Source organism: Mustela nivalis (assembly GCF_964662115.1).
Source record: "Mustela nivalis genome assembly, chromosome: 18".
In the NCBI taxonomy this organism is placed as follows: Eukaryota; Metazoa; Chordata; class Mammalia; order Carnivora; family Mustelidae; genus Mustela; species Mustela nivalis.
In genome coordinates this window covers 19,269,472-19,287,409 of record NC_139037.1, presented here as the reverse complement: position 1 = coordinate 19,287,409, position 17,938 = coordinate 19,269,472, and the positions used below count along the sequence as shown (strand labels likewise).

The following is a 17,938-nucleotide window of genomic DNA, read 5'->3' as shown; positions in this document are numbered from 1 at the left end:
GCTGAGGCAAGAGAGCCAAGTAGCTTGGGAGAAAGAACCTGTTTTTCTACACTGTCCCCTCTATTCAAGTCCCCATGCTGGGGGGTTGACCACATGGTCTTTCCCCTAGCCTTGTCACAATGCCCACCTGAAATAGCTATTTTCGTCCCCACCTTAGGGCTAGAGAAACTGAGAATGAACATCCAGAAATGGGAGAAGGAAATGCATATCCACTGAGTGCCTCATGCTGGGGGTGTTCTACAAGTTACAAGACCAAGTAAAATAGGAACAGGTTAGGGTGCCTGGGTGGCTCAGTGGGTTAAAGCCTCTGCCTTCGGCTCAGGTCATGATCCCAGGGTTCTGGGATCGAGCCCCACATTGAGCTCTCTGCTCAGCGGGGAGCTTGCTTCCTCCTCTCTCTCTCTCTGCCTGCCTTTCTGCCTACTTGTGATCTCTAACAGAAAAAAAAAAAGGAACAGGTGATAGAGAGGGGGTGGCATGGGAGTTCCAAGTGCAGAATGGCCTTCAAGGACAAGGTGGAAGAAGTGAGAGGGAAAAAAAAGCAAGCAGTGTACTTCCTGTGAGAAAGTCCCACCCTCCACCTCCAGCCCCGGAGCAAGAATTATGGGGGGTCACCCAGGGAACAGAGCAGAAAGCAGAATGGTAACCTGTGTGCAGCGGGGAAGGGGGGCACACAGACGTTCCAGCCCATGGCCTGCCATGCCTGAGAAAAAAAGGAAGAAAGCCATCGCTGCTGAGGGTGAACAGAACGGGTCTGGAAGCTCAGGGTCACATGGAGTTTCAGCGTCTTGTGCCACTGTCTCTACCTCTGGTGACCGATAATGTGTTTCGGATTTATTTTTTCCATCCGATAAACCTCTTCACGTAAACTCGCTTTCAGAGTGGCTGCCTTGGGTTTCTTGAAATTATGTAATAGTTGATACGTAATGAAATATACATCAGGTATGAGCAAGATCTAAAGTGAAATCATAAAACCCATTCCCATGGACTGACCAGGCTTGGCCTGAGAAATAATGTCACTAAAGCACTGAGACCTTCCGAGGGGACTTCTCGTCTTCTTTCTGCACCTTCTTCCTGCCAGAAGTGAGTTTTAGCCTGAATTGTGTATTCACCCCTCAACAGATTGCTTGCATATACGAACATACATATACATACACATTAGTGTCTATCTATACGTCATATATACACATATGCATATCCTACATATACACACACGTGTCCCTCCATGGGACATTGTTTAGATTTTCCTGTTTGTGAGCTTTACCAAAACAGCATCACAGTGTGTAGACACCTGCATTCCTCTTTTCTCACATTATGCCCTGTTTTTTTTTGTCTGTTTGTTTAATCTTTAAAGATTTTATTTATTTATTTGACAGACAGAGACTACAAGTAGGCAGAGAGGCAGGCAAAGAGAGAGAGAGGAGGAAGCAGGCTCTCCGCCGAGCAGAGTACCCAATGCGGGGCTCTATCTCAGGACCCTGAGATCATGACCCAAGCCGAAAGCAGAGGCTTTAACCCACTGAGCCACCCAGATGCCCCATGTTTTTCAGATAGTCCCAGTAAAGGGGGAATTTGACCTAACAGTAAATTCTATGTAACTAATTTTAAAAGAGTTTATTTAAAAAAAAAATAGTTGGCATTGCAGTGGGTGCTACAGAAACTAGTGATTCATTTAATCGTGCCCCCATTTCATAGACAGATGAGGAGCCTAGAGAGACCAGGTCCTTCCCGCTCAGGATGTGCCTCAGGGAACCTGGATGAGGCCCCGAACTGCCTAGCGCCCCCTGGAGGCGGCACATTGCAAACCCCAGGAGGTGCCCTTGGCTGGCCAGGTCTGGGAATGGTGCCCTCATTCTCCCAGGGGAGGTGATGGGCGCCCTGCCAAAGTTCCTGTTTTTATCTCTCCACTCTGTGCCCAGAATGGGACTGATATTCAAATCTCTGCCAGGGAGACGTGCCTGCTTTTTAAGAAATTTGACACTGTCGGTGCACTACTGCCTCAGTCTTGTTTGTTTTATTTCCTGTTATCTGATTTGTGACAGTGAGCCTACTAAAAATTCCTTTCAACTCAGATGTTCTCCCCATGCAATATCATCCCAGCAAAATCACATTTTGCATTACTGAGAAAGCATCTTGCCTGCCTGATTGTCCCCAGCACCCGGAAAGAAATGTCACCGCCGAGAGATATGACAATTTAGAAGAGGACAGGGATGATCTCTAAATGGGATTTCAGCTGCTGCTAAGCAGGGTCCCTTCACAGCTGTGTTACCTGGAGGGAGAGAAAGTGCTGCAAGGGTGAGAGAAGGAAGCAAGAGAGCTGCATTCACAGAGCACCCTAGGCTCACCAGGGACTGCGAGGTGCTTCCCATAGGCATTACCATGGGCAGTCCTCGTCGAGGTCCTGGCCGGCAGTGCTTTTTTAATTCCTATTTAACAGACAAGCAAAAGCGAGGCTCTGCTTTTGCAGAATTTAACGGCCGTGCCAAAGGACAAGAGCTGGTCAGTGTGTTGACCTGCAATTCAAAGGATTTTTTTCCCCCAGGAGCTTCTTGCTTCGTTCAGCATGACTCAGGCCCACTGGGAGGCAAATCCTACCAAGGCATCTATTGAGTGTGAAATTTGCAGATGCGCGAACCGTCATGAGGGAGGGGACTTTCTTAGAAAGCAAATAACCCTACCTCCAAAATGTGGGAGGGGCTTCAGCGATCATCTCACAGCCTCCTGCTTTATAGATGGTGACGGTGAGACCCAACTCTGAGAACAGTCAGTGAAGCGTCTTTCAGAAGCCACACACGTCCAAGTCTCAGCCTTCTGGGTCATGCTCATCGACTGCCCGAGAGCAGCTCATAATTGCACATCTATTGTTGCATTAACGTCATGTGCTCATTTTTTTTTTTTTTTTTGAAAATTGAATAAGCCTTTTAGCTTTGAATGCTTTTAGACTAACTAGAAAGCTACAACGGTGATCTGGGGAATTCCCATATACCCTTCATCCAGCTTCCCCTAATGTTCTCCTCCTCCACAGTTGTCACCTATCCATCAGCGCTAGGAGATTAACGTTGGTGCCTACTATAAACTACTGGCTTTATTTGGATATCAGAGTTGCTCTTTGTTATGAATGTCTTTTTCTGCTCCAGGATCCAATCCAGGATTTTAAATGCCGATTTAATTATTTATAAGTCTCTCAGCCTTGAAAACATGTCCAATATCTGCCTACCCACTACCAGGCTGTGGAGTTCCCAGAAGGCCAGGGCCCCAGGAAATGCAGGTCTTTGTGGGCAGACACAAGATATGCATCTGTTCAATCTGTCCTAAGCAATGTAGACTTAACCAAGATTTGTTATACTGGCTGCTAATCAATGCCAAGACCTCAAAAATGGCCCCAGAACCACAGTGCCTCCTTCAGTCTCTCCCATGTTGCCATTAAAAATCTGCATGTAGAGAATTCAGATATACAGATCTGTGTTTGTGTATATGCTATGTACACCCACGCCTATGTATAGAGAAACACATATGCATAGGGACGTGCTCCATGAAAGGCAAATCAGTTGAGAAATGGGGTAGGCACAATGGGCCATTCATGTAGTTCTGGTTCTTCATAAGCAGACACCTATGGAAGTACATTCCTACCTACCCCTTACCTACTCTCATTCACAAAAATAAAAGTTCCAGAATTACTGAAGTGTTCAATGTTGAACGAGTAAAAATATAAGATAATTAGAAGAAAACACAAAGAAATATATTGATCCTATTGGGGTGAGTCAGACCTTCTGAACACAAACGTTGGGAAGGGAAAGAAAAAATGCTGAATTAAACAAACAATGAAATATAGAACAGAGAAAATATTAAGAAGGAGAAAGAAGTTTAAGATGAGTACATAGAAGGGCGCCTGGGTGGCTCAGTGGGTTAAGCATCCGCCTTCAGCTCAGGGCGTGATCGCGGGACCCTGGGATTGAGCCCTGCATCAGCCACATTCCCTGCTCAGTGAGGAGCCTGCTTCTCCCTCTGCCTGCCCCCTCATCCCCCCAACTCATGCTTTCTCTCACTCTTTCTCTCTCTCAAATAAATAAATAAAATAAAGAGAGAGAACCTTAGAAATGTCTACAAATCAATAGGTAAAAGACTAAACAAACTGATAGAAAATGACCTACAAGTGGCAATTCACAGAAATGGAGGTACAAACCCCCAGAGCTCTTCGAAGGAGAGCCGCCCTCCCTCGTACCCGGGAAGCAAAAATAGAAGCAGTAAGATGTCATTCTCACCCAAAGGTTCCCACAGGGGAAGCCCACGGGTGTCAGGATGACAGTCCGGGAGAGGGGTTGGACAGCAAGCCTGGGGCGGGCTAAGCTGCTGGCAGGGATGTGTCTGGAAGCAGCGTTACCCATCATCACAAAGCATCTAATGCAGATCCCGCGCCTGCAGTAACAAGTGTCACATTCAGAGCCTCTAACCCGCGCCTGGGTGCCTTACGCAAGAGTCCTACCGCTGAGAGATGCATGGGAACGGGGACTGCAGCCTCAAGCCGGTGCACCAGGGCCTAGTGTCAAAGTGGGAGCTTCACCTTCCTCGGGAGCACTAATGCCAGCCCAGGATGAACATACAATATATTGTGCCGGGTAAGGGCCATGTCCTTATGTCAGGTTCTATCCCCAGGTGGCCCTGGCCCAGCCTCAGCCCACCACCAACCCCACTCCAAACTCAAATCCCCAAAAGCTGCTCATGGAAACTGCAGGCAGAAAAACAAGAAACCCACACTGGCAAGAACCACTGGGGGCGCTGCTGGATGATTGGTCCCAGGCTTGGGTGACTGACAGCCAGGCCTTGGAGCCCTGTCCGAGAAGGTCTCTGATCCCTGCCCTCCTCTGGGCTAGCTGCCAGGTTCTGCCCTCCTAGGACGTGCCTCTAAAGATCCCTTCTACCAAGATCGCCTACGGTTCCTCCCCTAGTCCCACGCCATCCATTACAAAGCCTTTATTTAGAGCCTTAATACCAAGGGGCCCTGACACGGCACCCACTGTAATATTTCGTATGTTCCCTGTGAACCATTGTTGCTGCCCCCAGAGAAAGGCCAACATTTCAGGCTCCTTCAGGGAGCATTTGCATGACTTATGAGGTTTATTTAGGGCCTTAGGAGTGCCTTCCCAGAGGAAGAGCAGGGCTGGGCCTCCTCCTGGCTGGAGGCCCTGGTCAGTAATACGCCCAAAGATTTGCTGGCAAGAAGCTGGGAAGCTGTCCCCACACTGCTAGGCAGTTTGTTCTGGAATCTAATGATGGGAGAGGGGGGCTAGTGTAAGGGAAGAGTGAAACTTTAAAAATATGGAGCTCCAAAGCCCTCACCTCCAGACTCAGGAGCCTGCCAAACAGGACATTTTCCAGGGCTTCCGCTAGTCAAGGCCTTCTAAATGACGTTAGCTGCCATCAGTCTGCTGAATGTTTGTGTGCTTGGTGGCTGAATGTTTAAGCCCCCACATTAAGGCCAGTCCATGCTGGGAGAAGGCCACCAGGCAGAAAGGGGTATCCGGTCCCCAAGGTGGTTCAGAGGTGCCAGCACCAGGTAGTAACAGAAAGTCCACTGATTTGTGCTGCATCCTCTGCCCACAGGCCCTCCCTTCTTGCCGACACCCGATATGGGCCGGCCCACCACCCTGCCCTCACTGGGCTGCTGTCCGAGACCCAGCCTGAAGCAAAGACAGATCAGTAACTTCGTATATGGGGAAGGCTTAAAAGGTCAAGTGATCCATTCATATTCAGCTATGTCATTCATGTCTCCTTCTTAGGGGAAAGATCAAACCACAGGGACTTGAGACCACAGCCTGCATTCTGCAGCCAGGCTGGTGACAGCCGTGGAAGTCAGCTTGGACCCACCCTCCTCAGCCGCCCATGCGCGCATCTCCTCCTTCCCACGACAGCCTCTGCACCATTCCATGGCCCAGGCGTCACCCGGACGGGGAGTGGGCAGGTGCCTTCGGTCTGGTTCTCACTCATTCTTCTGGGGTCTCCTCCCCACCTCCCCACACTGCAGAGGGGCACTCTGCTGAATGTGCGTCACTGTTGTCATTCCACTGGTCTGACCTGTGGGGAGTCTGAATCTCCCCCCTGCCCACCACTGAGGTTGTATCTACTCCCTTCCTTGCAAATGCGCCCTGATCCTGGGCTGCTGTTCTGCTGGGCTCCAGATGTGCTGATGAAGAACCCCATTGCTCTAGCTAAGCTGTTCCCAGTGGAAGGAAAAGCAAACCTCTTCCCTCCATGGTATCAGGCCTGTCTTATCCTTCAATATCCATTCCAGCTGCCTGGCACCTGGAACTCAGCATTACCAGTGCCTTGACTTCCAAGAGCTGTTTCCATGCCTATTTCCAGTTCGATGTCTTACTGTGTTTGGATTCCTAGTCTGGATGGCTCCTGGCCTCAGGTTCATGCTCAGGGAAAGGCCAAAAAAAAAAAAAAAATCACTGAGTGTATGGGTGTATGGTTTGGGGATTTCTCATCCCTGTGGGCAGTGGTAAGGGTTGGGACTCCAACCCAAATAGCCCAAAGTCAATGCTCAGTGATGGTTTCATAAAAGATAGAGCATGGGTTCTGGGGCCCGGGCTCTCAGCTGTGAAGTACAAGCCTGGTCATCTCTGGAGGGCACAAGCGTGCTGACCCTCAGGAGCATCAGGCAGACTGAGGAAGCCTGACCAAGAACTGGGAACAGAGCCAGGTCCCTCAGCAGGCCCCCAGAACAAGTAGGGTCCCCAGCTCACCATGACACGGACAAGATGGCAGCCGCTGAGAACATGGAGCAGAAGCAGCATTCACTTATCCTGTAGGCCCCCAAATGATTTCTGCTGTGTGAAAAAAAGCAAAACCCAGCCAGGTGACAGGGTGTATTTCTGGTACTGAAGTTAGAGTTCATGACCACGTTCTGCTGGAGACACTGGCCACACCACAGCTGGACAGGTCAAGCCCCACCTGGGTCGGAACCCCACCTGAGCACGGACCTCTTCAGCACCCATTTCAACTAGGAGCCAGGTCCTGCTCAGGGGCCCAGGTCATGCCAGTCCTGTCATGACGTCCTCCGTTACACTGGGTGAGGAGCTCCTCTTTCTCTTCCTCAGCTTCCTCTTTTGCTAAAAGACAAATTGGTCAGCCACAATGATTCCTAGTGCTCCTCCCAGCAGTGACTTGAGGAGGTCCCTTCTCCCTCAAGGCCATAGTGGGGCCCCATCTGCCCACACCAAGTCTAGAGACTTGAATGGGAGGAAAGGCTAAGATGGGCAAGAAAGAGCCTGCATTTTCTAAAACTGGTCTGCTGACTTGTAGATTCTGCGGGAGGTTTACAGGGTTTGAAAGAGGAGAAGGTTCTTTGTTCATAAGTTTGCAGGCCTTCTCAGAGCCTTTAATAAGCAAATAAACACTAAGCAAAATGACCATGAACCATCAATTATTAGACACAAATTCCACCCTATCCCAGTCTCATCTGAGCATGGAGCCTTTTCTTTCTTCTAGGAGACACTCTACCCTGACCAAGGGTCAGGTAGAAAGCACTTTCAGAAACCCCAGTCAGGTGAGAACCACTATCAGATTTGAGCCAAATTCTGGCTCATCATTAACTTGTGTGAATTTGGATGGACGTGAGGATTAATATACTTGGATGAAAATGAAAATGTGAACCGTATCTAAGAGGTGACATTTTTCTTTCCTACATTTCTTTATTTTCCAAATTTTCCATAGTAAGCATTTTAGTAACTACTTCTTAAACGTACAACTAATCTGATTAGGGTATAAAGGGAAAATTCAAGACCTTCTCCCAAACCCCTAGTCCCATAACTCAAAAAAAAAAAAAAAAAAAAAAAGACACTTGTTTTGCATGACCTTTTAGAACCTCCATGCGAACATTTTAAAACGGAAAAGAAAACACTGTGCTTTACTTTCAAACCAGAGTGTCCGTGACCTCCAGCTCTGGTGGTCGCTATAAAAACCATGAAGGTGGCTCTGTGTGTGAATGAGCCAACACCAAGCTTGGCACAGGCTGGGCACCATAAATATAAGCTGAAAGCCAACTCCGAGTGAACCCTATGCCAGTTGTCATCAGACTTGATGATTTCCAGAAGCGGCTGCCCTGTGCATATGCAGGAAGAAATTTAGACCTTCCTAGCTCCAGCCCCTGGAGCCTCTGAAAGCAAACAGCCACAGGAGAGACATGTGCCCCACCTCTCCGAGGGGCACCCCCGGGCTTGAAAGCTGGGTCTTTGCCTGCCAGGGGCCAAAGCGCTCTCTTGACAGGGGGCGCCAAGAGAAATCTGCCTGGACGGACGAGTGGGTCAGAGCAGAGGAAGGAGCAGGGCTGGAAGGGGCCCGCACCTCACCACAGGCAAGGAGCTCCCCCACTTCTCCAGAGGGTTCTCTCCAAGTCCTTCCCTGGCCAAGCTTGGAAAAACTCATGGATCTTTATCATGGTCAAATTACTCATTTTCAAAAAACACTGCTGCAGATGGGCAAGTCCCCACAAAACCTTGCCAGGGACTCTTTAGGGCAGATCCCGCTGCTTGGCATAATAAGCCCTTATTACCGTAGCGCTGAGGGGTGTCGGCTTGCCAGCGGCCTGCTTTTAATGAACTTTACCATCCAAAATTGGCCGAGAGAACATGAGTCAGATTTTGCCAATCAATTGGAATTGATTACTTCTCGAAAGCCAGGCCTCGGCTTGCAGGAAACACACACAAAACACACCCAACATTTGGGGGTTAGTTTGATTTCTTGGAGAAACAAGGAGTTCTTGGCAGCCAGAGGTAATGACGGATCAGCCTTCTCACAATTCCCAGGACCCTGGAAGGAAATGGGTGTTTCTTGAGCGAGCCTGGGCGGTTGGAGGAAGCTTGGCAGTCTCAGAGTTCAGACCAAGCGTCTTCATTTTTTTTTTTTTTTAAATTCATCTACCCACGAGTCCATTCATATAGCAGACCTCAACAATTCTGAGAATTCACTCTTCGAATGGGGAAGGGGCTATAGGAATTCAGAGGAAGGAGGTTTTAGGCTGAGCGGAACCCTGAAGGATAAGGTATATTATCCTGGGGAGCAAAGCAGGGCGAGAAAAGTTCTTGACCTCCAAAGCTTCATGGTGGCTGTTCCTTCTACCTGGCTAACTGCCAACCTCCCAACCCGAGCCAACATACGCCTACACCTTTACCAGGGAAATCTAATACACCTGTCAGTCTCAGCTTGAGGGAGCATTTGCTCAGGGCAGGCTCCCCTAGGCCCTCCTGACTGGGCCGGGTGCCATGCCCACACTCCAGGGCCCTCAGGCCACGCATGTCCCCCACCAGAGCCCTGACCCCTTGGCATCATCATTTCTTGTTTCCCTGTCATATATGCCCATGGAACATAAGCCTGTGATGGAAGAGGTCACGCCTAGCTTGTTCCCCACTTTCAGGGGCTAGAATAGTACCTGCACCACAGCAGGCACATCACAGGTGCTCAAGAAATGCTTACTGCACGCAGAGTGGGTGGATGGTGTCCGGAGACAGTTGGAGACACAGGCGAGTGGCACCTGATGGGGACCCACTATGGAGCTCACTGGCTCCCCCGGGGCCCTCACCTACACTAGGAGAGGTGAGAACAGGTAGAGTCCTCTGGAAGGGGAGGCCTATAGGCAGAAGGTTGCTGCGCTGCCCAGGCGGAGGGCAGAGTCAGTGCTGAGCCCTCACATCCTAGCTACTTGCCCCTGCAGCCCCCCACCCCAATTCTCCAGAGAGTCAGGCCCCTGTCTGGGGGGCAAGGGAGCCCTTCATCAACGTTTCCAGGCTAAGGCCCTCAGAGGGGCTGGGGACACGTAGCCAGGCCCAGAGGGGGTGGTTCTCTATCAGGACCAGGCCTGGCCGTCAGCCACCAGACCTGGCTATGCCTGGTGCTTGGAGATGGAGGGTGAGACAGGCCTGAGCGAGGGTGGGTGCGGGGCTCTGTGTAGCTGAGCTTTGCAAGGGAAGACACTGGAGGTGCGGGGTAGGAGCCTCCACTGGCAGTGGAGAGAGGGAGAGAAAGGGGAGGCCTGGAGTGCAGGAGACAGAGAGAGTCGCCCAGAGAAGAGATGGGCTGGGGGCAGGTGGGAAGAGACACGAGTAGAGAACTAGTGAACAAAGAGAAAGGAATGGCATCACAGGGGACAAATGAACCAAAGGAAACATGTTGGAGCGGCAGACAAAGACTTGAAGAGAAGCAGAGGTGAAGACAGAAGAAATGACGAGAGTCACGAAGGCTGGCCTGAGAAAGCCGAGCAGCCCCTCCAGTCCGGGAGGCCCAGGGCCCCCGCCTCCTGCTCCAGCCTGGGCCACGACCAGCTGCCTGTCTGTTGGACTCGGCTCCGCTCCATCCCCCAGACAGGGATGGCTCCCCTGCGGCAGCCCGGGTCCCGTGTCTGATGCGCTGGGCGGTAGGAGGGTGGGAAGAGGGAGGACTCCAGCTCTCGGAGCTTCAGCCGGCTGGTGGGTGTGGACACCCTGACCTCGGCTCACGCTTGTCGGACCGTGAACACCAACCAGCTGATGCCGTATCTCCATGTAAGCATCACCCCCTCCGTGACCTAAGGCCAGCACGTGGCCTGTACTGTTCAGACACCTCCATGGGCCCTAAGGAGTGGAGCCCAGGGGCTCTCTGACCCCAGTCACGGCTGGGTGACAAGGTCAGCTTCCTTCACTTTTCTGAGCCGTATTCGGTGGGATACCAAGGAATCACCTGCATCTACTCCTAAGAAAAGTAACAAATGTATGGTTTCCCTGTGCTTTCCTTGTCCCTAAGCTCAGTCCATGTGTTGTGGACAAGCAGACCCGCCCTTGGTCAGTGCACAGAACAGCCATTCCCGTCTGTGGTCTTCCCCGAAGACAGACCAGCACTGTCCCAAATAGGGCGGCTAGTCTTACTTATTTTTCATCTTCTGAATTACTCTTCCCTCTAAGCCAGGGAAAGCGTATCATTACCCACTCTTCTACTTAACCTATAGATATCTATATGGTTTTCTCCAGAGCCTGCCAAAAGAGCTCTGTTTCAATTAACTTAAAATTCTTTCTTAATGAGCAGCATGAGATAATAGACATGTACAGTTGGAAGGAGCCTTGGAGATCTCTTAAGCCAGCCAGAAAATTCTATCGCCGAGGACACCAGGCCCAGAGAAGCAAATCTACGCGTACCCAGTCACTCAAATTAACCGAGGCATTGGGACATGCACTCCATCTGCCCTATTCCCAAGCCAAGGCTCTCTGTATAAAAATCCATTGTCATTCCTTTGTTTGTTGATTAATTCATCTACTGAGCAGGGTTTGGCCTTGCAGGGCGCAACTGCTGCTTTTGATGCCCCAAGGATCCTTCCCTGTTCCTGGTGCCAGGAGTCTGTTTCTGTTGGATAACTGTCCTTGCCCTATGTCATATCCATACTGCCTGCCCCACATGATCCGTGGGTGGCAGTGTGACCCGAGCGTGCCAGCCAGCCCTCTTTGAGGCTAACCTATGGATTTCGGGGGAGCAAGAGTCCTCCATTCCCGTCAGCCCATCCAAATGGATTGCTAAGCCCTGAGGGTGTCTTCCTCACCCCAGAAAGAGACAGCCTGCCTGCAGAGAGAAGCCAACACACAGAGGCCCGGTAGGGCCTCCCAGCGGGAAGAAAGTTCCAGTGGCGTGGTGAGAGCCCTGGGTAACCCCCAACCCCGTTCTTCAAGGAGCCCTGACTTCTAGGGAAGAGAGCCACCCCAAACCACACATGACCAAAGCCATACAAACACAAATCACTTCTGTCTCTCACTGAGGCCAGTATCGTCTCCTTCGATCCACAAAATAATGCCATGAAGCAAATATCATCAAGCACGTTTTGGTGAAACAAGGAAGGCTTTGAGCGGCTAGACGTCTTGCTATAACTCCTAAGTCCAAAATGGAAGCCCAGACCTCCCTCGAAGCCAGAAGGCCTCCCTCGTCCCTATTTGCTCTTCTGAGATGGGGAGACGTAGAGAGGGTGGGTGGTGGGAGCCCCAGGGGGATGAGCGTCGCCAACCTGGGCGAGGAGGGAAGGAGCCAGGGGCTGCTCTCCTTCGGACTCTGGACCGTGAGTTCTATCTCGGAGAAAGAGCCAGAGCAGACGTGGCCGCGGAACAGGGAGGAGAAGGCCTTCAAAGGAGAGGCCTCCAGGTTGTCTCTGACGCCCACATCCTGATTCATCAGTCCCGCTCCAAACCGCAAAGAAGCTTCACTGTGTTCACACGGGGGCAGTGATGAACACGGCGCAGAAGTGACTTTTCTTTCAAAGAGACCATTCTCTCTCTCTCTCCACCTTTCTCTCTCTCTCTCCTCCCCTCCCCGCCGCCCCCCTGCTCCATTCCTGCCACAGGCCCTGGAAGTTGGGCGTCTCTGTCCCAGGGTGATCTGAGGTGACAGGAAAGCTCGGGCAGGCATCCATCTGTATTGTAGGGAGCCTCCCCGCAGCATTACTTAAAAGGCGTTCCGCAACCTTTTGCTGCTGCTTTCTTTAAAGGCTTGAGCAATTTCGGTATTTTGGTTCAGTGTCACTATAGAAAAGCTTTACAATTCTAGCTCGGGAATTAGAAGATATATTTGTAATAGGAATTGCTAACCACTGTCAGCTGGCAGGCCCGTGTCCATGCATGAAAATGATGCCATTAGCTCTCACGACTGTGGGCACAATGTAAAGATCATGGATCATATAAGAGACTGAAGAGGAAAAAAGCACCCCCCACCCCCCGCACTCAGGGGAGCTCTGGCCATCAGGGTGACAGGGCTAACACGTGCGCGTTTAGCCCCTTGATGAGGTGGAAAGCTCAATACTACTTGTCTTTGCAAATACTCATTCCTTCCCTCTATTTTCTGTAACTGCTTTCTCCTATAATGTTGATGAATCGCACAATTGCATTTTAATGAGGCAACTGCAAAGTCTGAGAGATGGTGAGGGGGAAGGAGAAGGGAAGAACCAAGCGGAGAGAGACAGGAGCTGTTCCTGAGCACACAGGTCGCCACGGGTCCCCATGGGTCCCCACAGGTCCAAGGCACGGAAGTGACGCCCAGCCTGCCCACGGCACTAGTGCTGGCTCACCCACGTGGAGGAGTGTGAGAGAGGCCGGGCTTCGGAACCGGGCAGCTGGGGGTCCGTTCCTGCTGCTCCGTTTCCAGGCTGCGACCTTTGGCAGATGGTTGACATTCCCACTTCGGGTAGGTGCAATCCCTTCCAAAGGGAGAAAGCATGACTGCACCTTTCCTGTGTCCTAGGTGCTAGTGAATGCAAGGGTCACATTCAGTGCTGCAGGTCACAAGAGTCCTGCATTCGTGACACTTGGCTCCAGTGGGATGAGGACAGTCATAACCCAACGGCTCCAGCCTGGGAGACGATCATACGGACTCCCACAGCCAAAGGGCTGGGCACACAGTCGATGCTTACTTAAAGCCTGTTGCTTCCACTCCTTGCTCCCATTTACTGATCACACCAATGAAGACAAGAACTTATCGTGACCAACATCTCGTAGGTGAGGATGAGAGCGAGAGCCAGAGGCTACGAGACGCATCAAGGTCAGAAGCGCACAGGCCACCCAGTGAGCATTAAGTCTGCCTGACTCAGAGTCACGTGCCAGGACTCCCCCTGGCACCAGCTCTTTGCAAGTCTCAGACAGTAGCCAGGGTCAGAGTTCCAGAAATGTGGAATTTTCTCATTCCAATGAGAAACATGTAGATGGCAATAGGAAAGTTATGACATGCTCCCTGACCCCACCCTGCGGAGTACAGGACAGGACAAGAGACATGTGCGCAGGGAGGGTGGAGTGTGGGGAGCAGGGGAGAGGGCCCGACTGGGGCCTTCTGCATGGACAGGGGAAGAAGCCCTGGGCAGCGTGTCACAAGCCAGGCCTCAGCCTGCTCTAGGGATACGGGCAAGTCACACTGCTCTGTCCTTAGCACCTGCACATCTAAGGGATCAGACTGGTCCCTGATACCCACGCCCCCTTTTAGCACTGCCTTTGTGGATGACAAGTAGTCCCCTGAGCTGACTTAATTCCAATTCACCTTATAAATGTTTCTTTATTTAAAAAAAAAAATTCTTATTTAGTATTAAGTATATGGATTTGAAGGCTCGTCTGAAAAGAAAATGAATCCATAAACTAAAAAAATTAACATCTGAGCGGCACCTGGGTGGCTCAGTTGGTTAAACAACTGCCTTCGACTCGGGTCATGATCCCAGAGTCCCAGGATCGAGTCCCGCATCGGGCTCCCAGCTCCACGGGGAGTCTGCTTCTCCCTCCGACCTTCTCCCCTCTCATGCTCTCTCTCACTCTCTTTCTCTCTCAAATGGATAAAAAATCTTAAAAAAAAAAAAAATTAACATCTGAAAGACAGTTTACGATTTACAATGTGTTTTTCTCATATAATATCTTGTGCAATACTTGAAAAGTTCCCTTCCTATCTGTACATGCAGGTGAGGAAAATGCAACCCCCCCAAAAGTTAGCAACTGGTCTTGTCTTTCACCACTGCTTTCTGGCTGGTCTGAAGGGTAAGCCTGAACATCCTGACATAAATCCAGCAGACATCCCACCACCAAGGATCTCCCACTCAATGGAGGGAGAGAACATTAGAACGGATTGAACACCAGCCAGGTGCAACCCATTTGCAGCCACCTGTAGGCATCATGGTGCCCTAGCAATGCAATGTTTCTCAGAGTGCAGTCCTCAGGGGACCCACATGGCACCCCGGTAGCCCCAGGAGCTGATTGCAATATAAGCATCAGAGCCCATCCCAGACCTATAGATTCAGCATCTCTAAGGGGACAGAGCTGAGGATTTTCCTCTTATTTGATGAGCTCCCCAGGGATTCCATAAGTAAGGTCAGTGTTTACTATCCCTGGTTACAGAAGAGAAAAGGGAGGACCATGGAGAATCAGGATTTTGTCAAGCTTATGTAGTGTCAGATGGTGGGCCCAGACTCTACTTGTAGGAACCCAAAGCCTGGGGCCAGCCCATAGGCACATTCAGTGAGAATGTACGAAGTCCCCACACAGGGTCAGCCACAGCTGTAGATCATATTGACACACAAAGTTTACATCTATCCACTTCTTTGTTTTACTGGGTATCTGCTGGAAGAAATAAGCTTAAAAGATGGTTTGAAGCAGAAAGAAGGGCCCCAGAGTTTAAAAAAAAAAAAATGGGGTCCAGAGCTGTTTATAGAAACAGAGATAGATGTTGGGTGCTCTACGGTAATGTTCAAGCTCTGTGGGCTTATATCCCCTGCCAACAGTCTATGAGGAGGAATTATTATTAATTACTGCTCTCCCTAGTTCAGAGCTGGGAACTCTGAGAACAGGCAGGTTGAGTGAACCGTCAGTGACTAGGAGGCAGAGTCAAGCCGTCTGATTTCAGAGAACACATTCTTGAGTCCAACACTAGAAAAGTCCCGGATCTCCATCTGAGCTCATGAAAAAAGCAGACCCCAAACACCAAGTTCACGGGCTTAGTATCGTCTGTTCTTGTGCCTGGTTCATTAACAGTTTCCCATAAAAGAGGGCCTGCTAATAGCTATCACCTAATACAACAATGTAATAATCGTTATAACAGCAATCAACATCACCAAACACTTTAATGAATCACTGATAACTTTCCATCACCTTAAGGAAAAACACATTTGAGCAGCCATTTCCATGAGAGAACAAGAGAGACACCATGATTAACCAGCTAATCTAAGGTACATGGGTTAGCAGGCTTGGGGGCAGCCCTTCACATTGCGGGTTCAGATTTCTATCAAGGGCAGGGTGCAGGCCAGCCACCCCGGAGAGGAGGAAGGACAGGGCAGCTGAGGGTTCTGGGGATGAACCCAAGATGTGGGATTTGGAAGACAGAGGGCTTCCAGCGTCCGTCTGTCCTTTCTAGTCCCTTCCTCATTCCCTCCCTCTTTCCTTCTCTTTCTCTCCCTCCGTCTCTCCCTCCATCCTGTCTTTCTCCCCATCCTCCCTTCCTGCCATTCCTCCTCCTGTTCGCTCTCAGCCAGGGTCCAGTCCGGAGACAGAAGTTACGTGACTGGAGACCATTTAATAGAAAGAACTGTTCCCTGGGAATAACGTTGATAATTAGGTAACTGAAGGGTAAGAAGAAAACCCTAGGGCATCACAGGCAACCACCTGCAGGAGAGAGCCACAGCTCCCAGGGCTGGGAAGACAAAGCAAAGGGGAATTAGGAAGCCCTGGGGAGCGGGGATGGGCACCGAGCCCTGCAGGGTAATGCCCACGGGCTGGGGCAGGGGTCGCCCAGGGGCACGTTGGGATCGGTTCTACACCTGTCGCAAAAACTGCAGAGTGCGGCCAGCTGCTGCTCTGGGAAGGCCCTGCTCCTGCCCAGGAAGGGAAGCAAGGCTAGGGTGTCACTGCAGGGTCAGGAAACTGCGGGTACACACCTGGGAAGAACCAGGGGGAGTCTGGGAGCTTCTATATTCCGCCCGCAACAGTACTTCCATATTACCCACCGTCTGGCTCTCTGAAGGATGAATGAACTGGGGGCATCAGAGAACACTTGAGATTTGGGGTTTCCCAGACTTTTCCTGCTGTTCCAAGACTCCAGCTGCGCACATAACTGTCCCAACACAGCCTGCGGCTGCTCCGTGCTGGGGCCTCTGCTATCCCAGTCAGGTGCCTGAAGTCCTGGCAGTCAGGCTGCATCACGCCGGGCACCGAGGAAGGCCACTCCCACCCAGGGAAGCTGCGTGGGTTCTCCAGACTCGCATAGCCCATCGAACCCAGACCTCAAACTCGCGAGCTGCACTCTCCTGGGGAAGGACCTACCCCAACTGCACACACGTGTGCAGAGAGTCCCCATCAGCAACAGTGATCCCAGAATGCCTACTGCGTGTGACATCCTACATGTGGTCGATACCCAAGAAGCAGGGGGAAATGAGACCCAGAATGGTCTTAAAATAAATGATTTCCTAGAAGAGCATGTAACAGCTGTCCAAGCTCATCCTTGCGGCGTGCCCCACAACCAAACACCCTACAGTCACTGCCGTGCCCCGGAGACCTGAAGAGAGGCTCTAGGAAAGAAGTCCTGTCTCACCAGACACCGTTGGGAAATGCTTAACTCAATCCCTCTTGCAGGGTCATCATGCACGGTCACAGAGCAAAGACTCGTCGGGGGTTAGGGGGAAGCCTGCAGCAAGCGAGTTCAGCCAAGAGTTTTGCAAGTTTATGTCATGCATCTTGTTTGTCCACAACATTTACTCATGTCCCATGGACAGTGTCTTGTCTGGCTTGCCTGGGAATGCTACCGTGAGGAAGGCAGGCTGATAAGGGGGTTATGGCTTACCCAAAGCAGGTGCAGGCAGCGGTGGCAGTGGCGGTGGTGGGGGAGGGGGGGACTGCTGTGGTTGCAGGAGACCCAAACGTTCACAGGAGATACCTCCAGCTGAGGAGAGATGAGATCAGAAGTGTAACTAAGGGTGCATGCCCAGATCCCTCCCCGGGCAAGCAGAGACAGGAGCTGGGGGGTACATCGCCGCTAGAAGAGCTCACTCATCATCTCAGACAGCAGCTTCTTAACCTGATGCCCTTTGCAACCCTTACTCTGCAGCATCTTAGTCTCTTCTTGTGCCATGTGTGCAACAAAGAATTAATATGCAGAACATATAAAAAACAACCATACAAATCAATAAGAAAAAGACAAGCCAGTACAGAAGGAGGCACAAGAAAGGAAGGCATGAGTATCAAAAGACAAAAAAAAAAAAGGCCAACAAACTTAAGAAAATATACTCATCCTGACAGTAATCAGTGAAATGCAAATTAAAAGAAGACATCTGTTTGATTTTGTTCCATCCGATTGGCAACAAAAAAAAAAAATTAGATTTACTGCTGCTGTGAGTGCTCTGAACGTTGGTAATACGAAATGGTCGGGCCATTTGGGAGGGCAACCCGGCATTTTCTATTAAAATTTAAAATGA

General features: G+C 50.7%; 1 long non-coding RNA gene across 1 annotated transcript in view; it reads right to left on the bottom strand.

Annotated features, from left to right (window-relative positions):
* Window positions 1–17,330: 17,330 nt before the first annotated feature.
* LOC309853136 overlaps window positions 17,331–17,938 on the bottom strand; it is a 369,996-nt gene continuing 369,388 nt past the window's right edge. The window contains exon 8 of the long non-coding RNA XR_014305531.1: window positions 17,331–17,406. This is a non-coding gene — a long non-coding RNA (uncharacterized lncRNA). The remainder of the gene's footprint in view (window positions 17,407–17,938) is intronic.